Raw genomic sequence first — 14,079 nt, 5'->3', positions numbered from 1 at the left:
AATGTGGTCTTTGGGGGAGGAGGAGGTGGGCTTTGTGTATGTGGGGAGTGGGGGCACATGATCATAGACTCAGAGGCCATTTAGTCCAACCCCAGGTTCAGTGACTTGCTGGGGCAGGATTTGGACCCATGTTTTCCTGATGCCAGGTCTAGTCCCCTGTTCGTTACATCATCCCTGCCCCTTCCTTTGCTCCCTGCCCTGCCGTGGAGTCAGATGACATGGGGTTGGATTGTTGGGGACCTGGACAGTCTGGATTACAGCTGGTGGGGAGATCTCAGGCTGAGGAAGGCCATAAGGGCCTCACAGAAGTGAGGGAGCTGGTAATCTTGCTCGGGTGGAGGGCTACGGTAAACTGCTTGCAACATTGTCCTTCCCCTTCCTGCTCTGGTGATAACAGTAGTTGTGTATGCTTATTTTAGCACATAGACCCGTGAGTGAGTAGAACTAAGGGCTGCCATTTAATGATATTTGAGCCTCACAGCAAACCTATGCGATAAGCAGGGACAGAAGCATTGAGTTGGAAACAGCATGGAGAGAGCACGGGCTTCGTACTTGGAGGACCTGGGTTCAGATTCTGCTTTGGTCACTCAGTTGTGTGATCTTGGACAAAACAACTCTGTGGGGCTTCTATTTCCTGTGTGTTGAATGAGGGGGTTGGATGATAACTAGATGGCCTCTAAGGTCCTTTTCAGCCTTCCATCTAGGAGCCTATAAAGGGCTCTCCCAAGGTCATGTACTGGAACTCTTACCTGCTGTATGAATGCTCTCTCCAAAGGGGACTTACCCAAAGTTACCCGGTTAGTAAGTATTTCTGACTCCCAGGATTCCATCCCACCACCGGCCCCCTCTAGCCTCAGTCTACTGAGTTTATAGAATTCTTCCCTCGTTTGCCACCTGGTGTCCAGTAGCAACTGGCCTCCAACCACCTGGCATACTGGTCCCTGTACTCAACTACAATCAACCAACAATCGATGAAGATTCATCGGGTCTGGTGGCCCCATCTCCCTACTATCACCATCTTGTCCCCTTTTCTGTCAGCCTAAAGGAAGAAAAAGTAAGGTCTTATTGTGCCCCTCTCCCCCCACCCCCATTTAGTCCATAAACATCTTCTCAACTGTCAGAATTGATACTGAAGATACCCTATGCACCCTTAGCCTGTGTCCCAAGCTCCACCCAGACCTTAAAGCTCATCTACCAATCACAGCCCCTTCCCCACATTTTCTGCTGCCGCTATGCCCTTTGGTTCAGTTTCCTTCTAGCTCCTCGACATCCTTGGGGGACAGAACAGTGGTAAGAGAACTTTAGAGGGAGGGTATGCAGAGCTCCACCTTGAAATAGTTCTAGGAGGTTTGGGATTCCATCCAGACCTTTGGACTCCAACATGGGCCTGGCTAAGGACTTCATATGCAGAAGTCCACAAAGGGGAATCTGGGAGTTGGTGGAGGGATCAGGGCACAATCCTATCACCCTTGGCTGGGACTGCTGCGAGCTTCGTGTGTCTCCAGACAACTTCAGCATCCACAGGGGTATCTCCAGATGAGGATGCTGTTAATCACTTAACGAGTACTTATTAACCACACTGTATTGGGCGCTGAAAAGACAAAAATGAAATGCTCTCTGCCTTCTGTCCGGGTTCTAAGGTTTACAGAGCTTTCCCTCACAGCCCTGTGGGGAATGGAGTCTATTCATTTTTTTTTCTTCCCTGTTTTTCAGATGTGGAAACATGTTTAGGTTAAGTCCCTTGGAAGCCTAGCTTTAGAGTAGGAAGGGACTTAAGAGTTCATCACCTTCATTTTACAGGTGAGGAAGAGTTAAATGACCTGACCAAAGTCACCTAGATAATGGGAGGCAAGGCTGGAGTTTGAATCCAAATCCTTTTAAGTTCTTTCATCTCTACCAAGCTACCTTGTTAGATTTTCGAGGGAGGGGCTAGTCCTTAATCTCAAAGTGCCATAGAATGTGCATCTCAGGTGCTGCTTGGGAACTGGTCCCCTTTTATTAGCCCTTGGTTTCTTTGTTTTAGGGAGTATTTTTTAATGCACAAGGATAACAAAACAACTTGGATTTAAATAGGACCAATCAGAATGCAGGTATTCGAATTCCCAGACTCAGACTAGAGCTTCTAGAAGATCCTGGAGGGTTCTGACAGAGGAGGAGTTTGGGAGAATGAAGAAAGCGCTTTTCCAAACCCTTTCTGCAGACGCTCGCTTTCCCTAGAGAATCCTTTCTCCAGTCCCTGCAGTAACAAGGCTACCCAGAATGTTCATCAATAGTTTTCTGCTGCCAGTATAGCTTGGTTCCTTCATAGCATCCTTCCTTCTCTACATCCCTGTCTTTCAGGAATCCTCAATGTGAGGTGTTCTTGGAAGTTCAGATGCTCTCCTCATCCTCCTAGACTCCAGATCAGGCAAAGGGAATCAGGATTTAGCACTCATTATAGGAAAACGTGAGTAACTAGGTGGCACCGGAGCCCCAGGCCAGGAGTTGAGAAGATTTCTCTTCCCAAGTTCAAATCTGGTCTCAGATGCTTACTAGCTGAGTGACCCTGGGCAAGTCATTTAACTCTGTGCCTCAGTTTCCTCATCTGTAAAATGAGCTGGAGAAGGAATGTCAAACTGCTCCAGGATCTGTGCCAAGAAAACCCCAAATGGGGTAGCAAAGTGTCAAAACAGGACTGAAAAAGAAACATGGGAAGATGGCATGATTGTGCCTTCGCATGCTCCATGGGCAAGGAATCTGGGCTCCTTCCAGAGCTATGGCCTCACTTAGGACCATACTTTTCTGGACCTCAGTTTGCTCAGCTGTAAAAGGGGAGTTGGACTAGAAATGTATAACATGCTTCAGTGGAAAGTGCACTAGCCAGGAAGTCAGGCCAGAGGTGGGTTAACATGGCGCCCATGCCAACCTTCTAGCCCTGTGACTGTGGGGAAATCCTTCTATGAGCCTGAGCTCCATTTTATGTAAAATTGGTGTGTGGGACTAAATGACCTCCGAGGTTCTCCTGGCTTCTAGGACTCTGATCTTCATCCTCTTCAAGGTCCATTTCAGCCCTAACCGCCCATGATGGAATGAAGACAGCCCTCCCCTTTCCTCTATACCTTCCCAAATGAGGCAATATGAGGCTGGCCTCAAGAGTCAGAAGACCTCCAACTTTGTCCCTGGCTCGTTGTGTGATCTTGGGCAAATTACTACATTTCCACGGGCCTCTATTGCTTCAGTTATGCTTTTTTCCAAGAATAACAACAGCTCTGACATTTGTATAGGTTTGCAAAGCGCTTTCCCCGTGACAGCTCTTCAAGGTGGGTAAGGGAAGCATCATTCCCAATTTACAGATGAGCAAACCACAGTTTTGAGAGGTTAGTTAAGTGGCTTGCCCATAACCAAACTATAGGTTAGTAGCTTGAAGTACCATTTAGACTCGGGTGTGCTGTCTCCAAAGTAATTAATAGAATGAGATACTCGAAGCCACCCTACTTCTCCTGCATCAAAGGATCATAGGTTTAGAATGAGGTGGGGGAAGGGGTGTTCGGAGACCATCCAGTCTCACCTCTGTGTAGGAACAGGGTGAACTGGGTGATGTTAATGAAGTCTGTTCGTTCTGTGTACCTATGACAGGAATACACTATCAGGCCATTCCACCGGAGAGTGAAAAGGGCCTAGGTCTCCCACTGCATCTGGAACCACCTCCACTCCTCCTGATCTGTATCAGGCCACTGGACCCAGATGGCTCCAGAGGAGAAGGTGAGGCTGGTGACCTTGCACAGCCCTGCTTCACTTAAATCCAATTCACTTGCATGTCATGGCATCAACTTCCTCTTCGAGAATGAAGGACGAACAGCACCCTGAGAGTAAGAAAACTCTTACCACAAGGCGTCACGGTCACTTTCCACTGGCCTTTCGGTCTCTTAGCACTTAATAATAACTTGTTCCCAGATTTCCAGGAGATTTCAGTGGCAAGAACACTGGGCTGGGAGTGAGGTGACCTGGGCTTGAACTGCTGTTACCTGTGTGGCCTGGAGCAACATGGGTAATATAACATAGGACTCTCTAGACTTGTTTCTTCACCTGTAAAATTAGGGGTTAGAAACTAAAGTAGCTGGATGGATAAAGCCCTGGATTTGGAGTCAGGAAGACCTGAGTTCAAATCCTTCAGATAGGTACTAGCTGTATGACCCTGAGCAAGTCACTTAACAGCTGTTTGCCTCAGTTTCCCCAACTGTAAATTGGGGATAATGACAGCACCTAGCTCTGAATTAGGTTGTTGTGGGAATCATGTGTCAACTGCTTTGCAAACCTCAAATGTGTTTTGTAAACTGTTTTGTTGTTGAGTCTTTTCAGTTGTGTCAAACTCTCCGTGACCCCATTTGGTTATTTGTTTTTTTTTTTTTTTAGCAAAGTTACAGGAGTGGTTTGCCGTTTCCTTCTCCAGCTCATTTTAGAGATGAGAAAACTGAGGCAAACAGGGTTAAGTGACTTGCCCAGGGCCACGCAGGTAGCATCTGAGGCCAAGGGAGTCTTCTTGACGCTAGGCCTCACACTTTATGCACTATGGCGCCACCTAGCTGCCCCAAGTGTAAATATAAGTTGTAAATGTTAGCTATAAGAAGATCTAAATTGAATCCTTCTACTAGATAGATAAGTCAGAAATTGGTCTCCCTTGACCCAACTCCTGATCGAGGACACAGCTGGGGTTGATAACCCTCCTTCCCCACTGTCCCTTTCTTAAATGAGAAGAATTAGATACAGTGCTAGCCTATATCTATAGATAGACATATATTTTCAAATTCAAGAAAGAGATAGTATGGAAAGGGGGTTTATACACACACATGCACACATACATACACATATATACACACACACATAATACATATATAACATGTATAACATATTAAGATGCATATATGTGTGTATATATATCATTTTAAACCATTAGTAATGATAGGAGAAACAGGCAGGAGATAAAACAAATAAGAAAAATCAGAAGATGCATGCTAAATTTAAAAAGATTATAAAGTGCAGAATTATGGAAACCTTAGTTTTAGAAGAGTTTTTAGAGGTCACAGAGATAACAGACTTGCCTGGGCTAAGAATGCCCCCCCCAAGTAGTCACCTAGTTTCTGCTCACATACCTCAAGTGATGGGGTGCTTACTACCTTAAAAAATAGCTTATTCCATTCATGGCATTCTTGGATGGCTCTAATTATTAAGTCCTCACTGTTGGTGTTCGTCCTTTGTTTTTGAAGAGCAGTAATAATATCACAGGGTGATGTCTTGATTTGAGTCTGAATTGGATTTAAGTGAGGCAGTTACACAAAGTCGTCAGCCTCACTGTCTTCCAGAGTCATCCAAGTCCAGTGGCAGGACAAAAGTCAAGGGGACTGGTGGCATTAGGTTCTTCCGTATGTTCATGGGAAACCTACTTCCTTAACAACTTTGATCTGTAGATTTTCATCTCTGCTCTGGAAACACAGAAAAAATATTTAATCCCTTTCCATATGATAATCCTTCAGATATTTAAAGGCAGCTCTCATAGTCAAAGGCCCATGAGGATGATAGCCACAAAGCTTGGAGAGACTCTAGAGGTCATCTAGGCAGCCAGGTGGTGCAGTAGACTCCAGCTGGGCCTGGAGTCAGGAAGGTCTGAGTTCAAATCTGGCCTCAGACACTAACTGCGTGACCCTGGGCAAATCACTTAACCCTGTCTGCCTCAGTTTCCTCATCTGGAGAAAGAAATGGCAAACTTCCCCAGTATCTTTTCTAGGAAAACCTCAAGTAGGGTCACAAAGAGTCAGAGGTGACTGAACAACAACAAAAGAGGTCATCTAGCTCTCATAAAGTGAGATAATATTTGCAAATTACTTTACAAATGTTAAGATGGTATTTACATGCTATATTATTATTATTTTCCAATCCAACCCCTTCATTTTACAGATAAGGAAGGTTTGTCTGTGAAGAGTCAGTGACTCATCCTCGGGTCACAGGTAGTAAGTGCCCGAGGCCAGAACTCCCCTGACTCCAAATCTGGTGCCGTTTCTACCATGCCATAGTGTGTCTCATATATCACAAGCCTTCTGTGACATGGCAGACAGCCTCTGAGGGCCAGTAGGGCCCCAAATTTCATAATTGTGCAGCCAACCTGGTGACAAACTCCAAATTTATCTGGGCTTGTCCTTGAACAAGGGACAATAGAGTTTGGCCCATACTTGGAACCCTCTCCAGCTGGGGAGAAGTAGGACCTGTCAGAGCTTGAATCCTATTGGCAGAGCCTTCAAGATCCCAGGATCCCCTCAAGTCTTTTCTTCTCTAGGATTGTCCATCTTTGATCCTTTGACGTTTTGGTTTGATTTGGCAACACACTCCGGGTCCCCCTCCTCTGGACACACTATTCAGCCTGTCAATGCTATTCCTCAATCTTAACAAGTAAAGTCAAGGGGAGCAGGCAGAGGGCCAGAGAGGATCCAAAATATGAAGCCACAAAATCCAAACCATTTACACTTTGATAAAATACATTTTGATAAAAAAAAGATGTAAACCTTGATATAAACTTAGCAAAATAACTTTGTTATTCTAGGACAGCCTCAGACTAGAAGGTATCAGAACAAGCAAGTTATTTTCTCTGTGTATTCATAAAATTTTGCTGATGTGTGTGTTGTAATTCTACTTTCCTGCCTTTGTATTGCTTCCTATAAATTTTCCCTTATTTTTTGTATACATTTCTTGTCATTTTTATGGCACAATAATATAGCATTGCATTTATAACCCCTGGCTGAAAGCCAGTCTGGAATCACACAGACTTCTAAGCTCACGGATTGGGAACTTCTCACTAATCATACTCTTTGGTTCGTGCCCCCACCCAGGGTTGGTGTCCCCTGAGAACCTCTGAATATGGCTCATTTTAAAAAATCTGTCCTCTAGGAGTATTGACTTTCTTCCTGTAAGCAGCCCAGGCTGCCAAGGCATTTTAAGCTTAAATCAACTTTATTATAAGCCATATAAGAAATGGGAAAAGGAATAGTTATAGGTAACCAGAAACAGCGCAGGTTCTGTACTCAGGGAGATTCTAACTCTACCCGTGAGACGCTGGCCAAGTCATAACCTCTCTGGGACTCAGTTTCCTCGTCTGTAAAATAAGAGAGTTTTCTAGCTCTAGTTATCTGATCCATTGACTCATAACCCTAGTAGGTGAAGTCCCAGGAGCTTCATAGGGTTGCTGCTTCTAGGGGCTCCCGGGTTAGTTCTAGTGAATTACCTTTATCTCAGGTCCCAGTCCTTGTTCCACCTGTCTGCCACTCCTATCTTTCAGCTTTGTCCCACGGCACTGGTCCTGGATGAGGCACTTTTGCCCACCACTGCCATCTTTTTTTCAGAAATATTCTCCATTCCAAGCTTGTCTTATGCACTCCTAACTGCTAGCCTGGTAGCCCTTACCTCCATTCTCAGCCCCCAGCTTCCTTCCGCCGGATTCTTGTTTTCTTTTGCAGCAAAAGCCATCTATGCTCTATGCTTTCACATCCTCTCCTTTCACTCTCTCCTAAACTCTCTACAATCTGGATTGCAACTTCTTTATGCAACTAGAATTGCTCTTGCCAAATTACTAGCTGTCTTTTAATTGCCAGATGGCCTTTTCCCAATCCTCGTCCTTTGAGTTACTTATAAAGTGACACCGTTGATGACCACCTTCTCCTCCCGGGCACTCTCTCCTCTCTGAGTTCTCATAACTTTGCTCTCTCTTGGTTATTCTATCTGTCCAGTCACTCCTTTTCAGCCTTTGTTGTATATACATCCATGTCATGCCCACTTACTGAGATTGTCCTCCAAGGCTCTGTCCGAGGCCCTTTTTTCTTTCTCCAAGTCCCTGACATGGTAACTTCATAAAACCCTATCGGTTCAATTATCATCTCTAAGCAGATCAATCTCAGATCTGTATGTCCAGTCCTAGTGTCTCTCCTGAGTGGATCACATTGGACATTTCTAACTGCATGCCCACAGGCATCTTGAACCCACCATGTCTAAAATAGAACTTTCCCCTCAAACCTACCTCTCTTCTGAATGTCTCTATTACCACTGAGGGTTCTGCCATTCTTTGAATACCTTTATGTCATCCTCAATTCCTCATTCTCACCCTATATATCCGAAGAATTGCCAAATCTTGTAAATTTCTGTCTCTACAGCATCCCTCACACATGTTCACTTCTAGCTATTTGTGTGGCCAGTGTGTTAGTTCAGACCCTTAATACCTCTTTTCTAGACTATTGCAATAGTCAGTGACTATGGCAAAATGATGGGGAAAAGGGACAGAGAGTACCAAGAATCACACAGCTTCTAGACTGTCATCTATAAACTTTAATTTGACCGCTGGTGCTTGAAATCCTTGTCCAACAATCAGTGAGGGAACATTCTGCTGGGGAGCTGAATCATAAAAATTCTGACATTCTGGATATAAATGAAACCAGAAGCAAGAAGGAAATTGCAGCTAAATGGAAAAATGGCTCAGGGCTGCTCCTTGGAGAACCAAAGAAAAGAATGATCGAAGTTGGTTTTATCAGTCCAAAGGTAACAAACATTGTTTTATGGGATATTTGGTCATTTCATACTACAACGCTGGTAAGCATTTGCAAAAAGATCGCTACGAAAATTATTTGCAATTTATGTTCTAAAATTGGTTGCTGAGGATGAGGAACTAGAGAAATTTTTACCAAAAATCTTATAGGATCCTCTAAATGAAATCTACATATACTCTGATACTTGGTGATTTATGCAAAGATGAGAAAAAAAGTGAGACTGGTGAGAAATACATGGAAAATCATGGTTCAGGAGTAGAGAAGGAGAAGCCGAAGATGAGTAGGCTACCTAGAAGCCTCACAGATTTATATCATGAACACTTTCTTTTAGAGAATAATTGGTAACTAATTGCTCAATGTGGTAAGTAACAAATAACACCACAAAAAAAAATCACATAGGTTAGATTTCCAGACAGGGAAAGATTTGCTATTAGTATGGATCGTTAGGTCATTTTCAGTTGTGTCTGACTGTTTGTGAGCCCATTTGGGGTTTTCTTGGTAAAGATACTAGAGTGGTTTGCCATTTCCTTTTCCAGCTCATTTTTATAGATGATGAAACCAAGGCTAACAGAGGTAAGTGATTCACCCAGGGGCACACATTTAGTAGATGTCTGATGCAAGATCTGAGTTCAGGAAGAGCAGTCTTCCTGACTTTAGGCCTGACGCTCTATCCACTTTACCATCTCAGCATCTGTATAATCAGACCACTGACTTTTCAGAGATCATAATTAGTAAAATGCAAGAAGAAAGAATAACGATGAGGAGACGATATGGCATACGACCGAAGTAACTCAATCAGGAACCATTTAAACAAATAACCGACGATGAAAAATGAGAAATGGACAACAGAAGTGTATAGATGCCAATTTTAATCGTTTTTATGCAGAACTTTAATTGATGTAAATCTATCTGACCGTGTCAACCTCCCTACTCAATAAACTGCAATGGCTTCCTTTTGATGCCAGAATTAAATATAAAATCCCATTTGGCATTTAAAGCCCTTCATAAACTACTGCCCCCATCACCCACCTTCCCAGTCTTCTTGTATTCTTATATCCCCAACCCCTTGTACTCTGTGATCCAGTGACACCTTGCTATTCCTCAAACAAGACACTCCACCTCATGACTCTGAGCATTTTCTCTGGCTGTCCCCAATGCCTGGAATAGTATCCCTCCTCATCTCTAACTTTCTGGCTTCCCTGACTTCCTTGAACAAGTGCCAGCTAAAATGTCACCTTCTACAGGAAGTCTTTCCTAATCTCCCTTAATTCTAGTGCCTTTCCTCTGAGATTACCTCAAATTTATTCTGTATATGCCTTCTTTGTACATAGTTGTTTTCATGTTGTCTCCTCCATTAGACTGTGAGTTCCTTGAGAGCAGGGACTTTTTGCCTTTTTTTGTATCCCCAGAGCTTAGTACTGTGCCTGGCACATAGCAGGCATTTAGTCATTCATTGAAAGACTGACCAAAAGAGCCTCAAAAGTGGCTTAGTCAGCAAACATTTGACTTACTAGCCATATGAAGGTGACCAAAGGCAGCATCAGTTTAGAATGTAAATTTGTTTGTAAAATATCACAATGAAAAATAGCAGATGAAAGCAGAGGGAATTGGTGGTGGATGAGACCAGTTTAAAGTAAGCTAAGCAAGTGAGCAAAATCAATCCAAGGGCATTTAAGGACCAGAATGGAAGGAGGACAACAAACAGAAGAAAAATGGAAAAGATCTGCAAATACTGTTACAAAAAACATTTCACCATCAAGGACAGTGGAGCCACCAGACTTGGAGCCTAATGTCACAGTCCCGGGTGTGTTTAGAGTGGAGGTAGAAACAGTGCTAAAGAGAAAGATATGAGAAAAAGGGAAAATCAGCTGGATTGGACTAAGTGTATCTAGAAAAGATCTGTGCTGGAGATTATACAATTATGGGAATAAAGGGAATGACACCAAAGACGAGGGAAAAAATCTCATACCTTTTAAATGCCCCGCAAAAGGGACCATAAAACATAGCAACCACCAACCTATACATCTACTCTCCCATTATTGCAAAATCTTTATGAGAGTCATCTATAAATGAATTGAAGGCATTGCCTATCACAACCAATATTTAAAAATAGATCTCATCTTTAACATTTCATAATTGACTAAAAAAGTGGAGGCTATATGAGATCCCATTGAACTTACTGTCCATCAGATTATGAAATTTTGATTTCGTAAAGCAAAATGTTTGCCTTGAAGCCTCTTTTCCAACAGTATTTCCTTCCTCATACATCAAAATCATTCAAGTTTCTTTGAAAGATATAATAATGGAAATAACCCTGTTCAACCACCCTTTGTTCACAAATATCAGATGAGGCATAAAACAGTGAGTTTGTACTTGCCAAAGGTGTTTGCCACTGTGGTGGTGGAGATGTAAGACAGAGGTCAAGGTGAATCATCTTTTATTCTTTGAGCTTTCTCTTAGGTTCTCAAACACGTCTGGTTTCCCTCCTCATTCTTCGGCCTCTCCATCTTTCCCTGCTGTACAGACTCCCAAGGCTGAGTGTCTTCAGCCCGCTAGTATTGGTGGGTATGAGGATCAACCTGTCCTAGTTTCTTGCCCAGAGTAAACTCTGGGAAGAGAGGACTGACTTGGTTGGGTTTCTACCCCCTTTCCTTCAGGCATTGTTGCTCTTTTCCCCTCTAGGTGGTTCTACCCTGCTTTCTGTACTGCTTCGGCTTTCCATTTTTTCTCTTCTGGTCCCTCTGTCTTTCCTCCCTGTCACCGGGCAGAATCAGGATCTCCTGACTCTCATGGAATAATAGGGCTGGGGTGTTTGAGGCAGAGTTACTGTCATGAGGGGAGTGGGCAGTGGCTAGATCCCGAATCATAAGCTAGTGAGTTTATTTGTGTTTTCTGTGCCTGGTGTATAAAGTTGTAGGACAGGGATGCTAAGGGGGTTCTAGAAAGGTGAGTTTTCTTAGTATCACACAATGAGCTTTTTAACCTTTTTGTCTTATCTTGTGGATTCACCTTTAGTTATTCTATCTATGTCTGGCATGTACTTCCCTTCTCTGAGGTTTAGGGACTGCTCAGGGCTGGGGAATAACGACTTTTCTGCCATCTTGTTGGTCATGTGGCCCCGTATCTGCCCAAGTGGCTCATGAGTTATATAATATGCTGAAGCAGAACAATTAAAGCAGAGACAGCTACTTGTTTTATGGGAAATATGCTCAAAGAGGCCCAGAGGAGGCGCAAACAGAATAAAAATGCCTGGAATGAAACACGGGCAGTGAAACTGTACCATGGGGCAATTGCTTAGGGCCATAGAAGGGTACTGTGAGAGTCTTCAGAGAGACTCTCTGAGGACCGCCAGAATGGGTCAGGAAGCACATACTATCCCGACAGGAATGTCCATCCCTCCACCTCTAGTCATGAAACTGCTCCCTTTCCCACTTTGTGACCGCTATTGGAATGATTCTTTCAAAGGCCCTTCCTCTGTTCTTGTATAAAAGTGAAATTGGGAATTTAGATTTTAGCAAGAGTAGCTATGACCAATAGGAAGCTGCAATCTCAGATCTTTCCGGGGGCAGCTGTGTTCAGCTGCTTAGGAGTTTCAGTGTTGTATTTTTTTTTTTATTTTTTATTCCATTCTGTAAATTTTATTTATTTTATTTTGATTCCATTCTGTAAATTCTCTAACCTCTGATGCTTAGGGGTCAGGCAAAGGTGGGAATGAGATTAGAATCTAAATAAGAATGGGAAAATAAACCAAATAAATGAGAATATTCTTCATATTTCACACTCTAAACGAGAGGAGACAATTCCTAGGCAAGGCACCAGGAAACTGGGAGCCTCTGGAACCCAGGCCAGACAGAGTCTCTACCACACCTATGCAAAGGGAGTCTGGCTGATAGCTCAAGCTTGTAGCACTACCTGGTGGTTTTTGCTGAGATTGCACCCTGAGTAGTTAACTTCAGCCCCAACCCACTGGCCTTTCCATTTTTATCACCAATGTGAGGCCCACGCTCCTTGGGAGGAGAGAAACCTCTGTGCCTTAAAGAGGCTGCAAGAAGTAAGGACCATTGATACTAAGAGTTTTATAGACTGGTGTAATGGGATGGGGTGGGATAGATAATGTGGTGTTTCATTTGAGAGAGGCTGGGGAGCTTGCTTCTTGAAAGGCGTGAGTACAGACAATGGAAGTGTCCTGCCCCCCAATTTGGGGCATGCATAGATGTTCTGTACCTGGTTGAGTCTGCTAATCGCTCGATGAGGAGATTGATTGTTGATTGACTGAACAGGGATGCATTCAAAAAGCCAGGTGAGCCTCTGAATGGGGGGAGGGGCTTGGACCCTGTCTTAGCAGGAGCCAGTACATGACCCCCACCCCCACTTTTAGGTGATGATTGGAGATGGCTATTGCCTTGTGAGCTTTGGAAAGTCGGGAGAGAAAGCCACCAGAAATCTAGAAGCTGAAGTATACGTTGGGATTTGCCAGAAGTCAGACCCCCTGAGGAATGTCCAGTAGTAACAGAGATGCAGATGCATTCACCAATTAGCCCTGTCACGTTTGGAATTAAACTCGGAGGGATGAATGCTATGTAGAAACTGCTTAAGCCCGCTCTCACCAGGGACCAAGGGGATATATCGGAGAGCGTGCCCCCAGAGGTTGGGAGAAAGTGTTTGTAGCTTATGATCTTGTTATGCCTTTGAAGTAGGTAACCTTTTGTAAAAGCTAATTGATGTTAATTGGCTAAGTAGAACTGGGGCACTAATCATTGGTAGCTAATAGTGGGAAGAACAGACTGGAATGGGGGATTTGAAATGACAGCATTAGAGGGGAGACACCCTCAACCCCTCAGGTGTACCCCTAGGACCCTGAGGCTACATCTGTAGCCAGCCTTATTCTGAAAGAATGAGTCTAGGATCTCACTATACTGGTAAAAGATTAATTTAGATATTTAGCAGTTAGTCTGAAGATGGGATTTTAGTAAACATTGATCCTAGCTAAATGATACCAGAGGCCAGGAGTGAGGAACCTGCAACCTCGAGGCCACATGTGGTCCTTTAGGTCCTCAAGTGTGGCCCCCTTTGACTGAATCCAAACTTCACAGATTCTGTGAATGAGAGTAGGAATTATTATTTTTTATTCCCACATTAGTCATGTTGTGAAAGAAGAATAAGAACAAACGGGAAAAACTACAAGAAAGAAAAAGAAAACAACAAAAAAAGAGAAAATAGTATGCTTTGATCTGCATTCAGACTCCATAGTTCTTTCTCTGGATGTGGATGGAATTTTCCATCGTGAATCTTTTGGAATTGTCTTAGATCCTTGCATTGCTGAAAAGAGCTAAGTCTATCAAAGCTGATCATCGTACGATGGTGCTGTTACTGTGTCCAATGTTCTCTTGGTTCTGCTCACTTTGCTCAGCATCAGTTCATGTAAGTCTTTCCAGGTTTTTCTGAGATCCTTCTGCTCATCATTTCTTATAGCACAATAGTATTCCATTACATGCATAAACTCACCTTGTTCACCCAT

This window comes from Trichosurus vulpecula, chromosome 7 (assembly GCF_011100635.1).
Source record: "Trichosurus vulpecula isolate mTriVul1 chromosome 7, mTriVul1.pri, whole genome shotgun sequence".
NCBI classification, from domain to species: Eukaryota; Metazoa; Chordata; class Mammalia; order Diprotodontia; family Phalangeridae; genus Trichosurus; species Trichosurus vulpecula.
The sequence above is the reverse complement of the archived record's forward strand: the minus strand, read 5'-3'. Positions refer to the sequence as shown.